This window comes from Durio zibethinus, unplaced genomic scaffold, assembly GCF_047325235.1.
Source record: "Durio zibethinus cultivar Kanyao isolate XHJ-2024 unplaced genomic scaffold, ASM4732523v1 HiC_scaffold_3, whole genome shotgun sequence".
In the NCBI taxonomy this organism is placed as follows: domain Eukaryota; kingdom Viridiplantae; phylum Streptophyta; class Magnoliopsida; order Malvales; family Malvaceae; genus Durio; species Durio zibethinus.
In genome coordinates, this window is record NW_028323044.1 from 3,536,293 (window position 1) to 3,538,792 (window position 2,500).

Below are 2,500 nucleotides of genomic sequence, written 5' to 3' on the forward strand. Positions count from 1 at the left end.
GTTATCGGGGCAACCGGCCGCACCAGGGCCCAGGGTCTGCCGATGGTGCTCGAGGCAACCGCCCGCACCAAGGCTCAGCATGTGCCGATTGTGATCGAGGCAACAACCCACACCAGGGCCCAGCTTGTGCCGATGGCGGTCGAGGCAAGTGCCCGTACCGAAGGGCAGCCTATGCCGATGATGGTCGATGCATGTGCCATCACCATGCGTCATCATGTGCCATTGATGGTCGAGGCCTTGGCCGAAGTTCGATTTTGAGCCACGGTGCCCATGCTTGGCTCCAGCATGTGCTGGTGCCGCATTTTTTTCACTCGGGACAGCATCGCCGGAGCATCGCCGGAGCATCGCCGGAGTACCGCCGGAGAACCTGACCGGCGGCATTGGGGTTCCGGCGATTGGGAGGGGGGCCGGGGGGGTGTGCGCACATGATGTGCGATGGGTGCTGGTACTTGGCCTTGTGTTGGCCCCCTATCCCTCATCAAACCTCTGAGAATTCACACCCCCTTAAAGAGCATTTGAGATTTTACAGGTTTGCTACCAGTAGCCGTTAAAGTGTCTGAAATGGGGACACTTTTTTCAAACGGTCACAAAATCTTCTCTACTTCGAGTTTTTAGCTGAATTTTTTTGTGCATGCCAACAAAAATAGAAGGATCATGCCTACAAAATTTGGAGCCAAAAATCCTTATAAAAAAATTTTAAAAAATCCCGAACCGCAAAAAGTTTCGAAAATCATGAAAAATAGAAAACGAGTCATCTTCCAACGAAACTTCACGTGAAGGCTTAGGGGACCATTGTATGAATTTACAAGCCATAAAAATGGCATTGGCACGGCAGAAATTTGAAGATGTGCCTAAACCCACCAGGGCCCAGCGTGTGCCGATGGTGCTCGAGGCAACCGCCCGCACCAGGGCCCAGCGTGTGCCGATGGTGCTCGAGGCAAGCGCCCGCACCAGGGCCAGCGTGTGCCGACGGTGGTCGAGGCAACCGCCCGCACCAGGGCCGATAGTGTGCCGATGGTGCTCGAGGCAACCTGTCGCACCAGGGCCCAGCGTGTGCCGATGGTGATCGAGGCAACCTGCCGCACCAGGGCCCAGCGTGTGCCGATGCTGGTCGAGGCAAGCGCCCGCACCAGCGCCCAGCGTGTGCCGATGGTGCTCGAGGCAACCGACCGCACCAGGGCCCAGCGTGTGCCGATGGTGCTCGAGGCAACCTGCCGCACCAGGGCCCAGCGTGTGCCGATGGCGCTCGAGGCAAGCTCCCGCACCAGGGCCCAGCGTGTGCCGATGGTGCTCGAGGCAACCTGCCGCACCAGGGCCCAGCGTGTGCCGATGGTGGTCGAGGCAACCTGCCGCACCAGGGCCCAGCGTGTGCGGATGGTGCTCGAGGCAAGCGCCCGCACCAGGGCCCAGCGTGTGCCGATGGTGGTCGAGGCAACCGCCCGCACCAGGGCCCAGCGTGTGCCGATGGTGGTCGAGGCAACCGCCCGCACCAGGGCCCAGCGTGTGCCGATGGTGGTCGAGGCAACCTGCCGCACCAGGGCCCAGCGTGTGCCGATGGTGGTCGAGGCAACCTGCCGCACCAGGGCCCAGCGTGTGCCGATGGCGCTCGAGGCAACCGACCGCACCAGGGCCGAGCTTGTGCCGAAGGTGGTCGAGGCAAGCGCCCGCACCAGGGCCCAGCGTGTGCCGATGGTGGTCGAGGCTGCCGATGATGGTCGAGGCAACCTGCCGCACCAGGGCCCAGCGTGTGCCGATGGTGCTCGAGGCAACCGACCGCACCAGGGCCGAGCGTGTGCCGATGGTGCTCGAGGCAAGCGCCCGCACCAGGGCCCAGCGTGTGCCGATGGTGGTCGAGGCAACCTGCCGCACCAGGGCCCAGCGTCTGCCGATGGTGGTCGAGGCAAGCGCCCGCACCAGGGCCCAGCGTGTGCCGATGGTGGTCGAGGCAAGCGCCCGCACCAGGGCCCAGCGTGTGCCGATGGTGGTCTAGGCAACCTGCCGCACCAGGGCCCAGCGTGTGCCGATGGTGGTCCAGGCAAGCGCCCGCACCAGGGCCCAGCGTGTGCCGATGGTGGTCGAGGCAACCGCCCGCACCAGGGCCCAGCGTGTGCCGATGGTGGTCGAGGCAACCTGCCGCACCAGGGCGGAGCGTGTGCCGATGGTGGTCGAGGCAACCGCCCGCACCAGGGCCCAGCGTGTGCCGATGGTGGTCGAGGCTGCCGATGGTGGTCGAGGCAACCTGCCGCACCAGGGCCCAGCGTGTGCCGATGGTGGTCGAGGCAACCGACCGCACCAGGGCCGAGCGTGTGCCGATGGTGGTCGAGGCAAGCGCCCGCACCAGGGCCCAGCGTGTGCCGATGGTGGTCGAGGCAACCGCCCGCACCAGGGCCCAGCGTGTGCCGATGGTGGTCGAGGCAACCTGCCGCACCAGGGCGGAGCGTGTGCCGATGGTGGTCGAGGCAACCGCCCGCACCAGGGCCCAGCGTGTGCCGATGGTGGT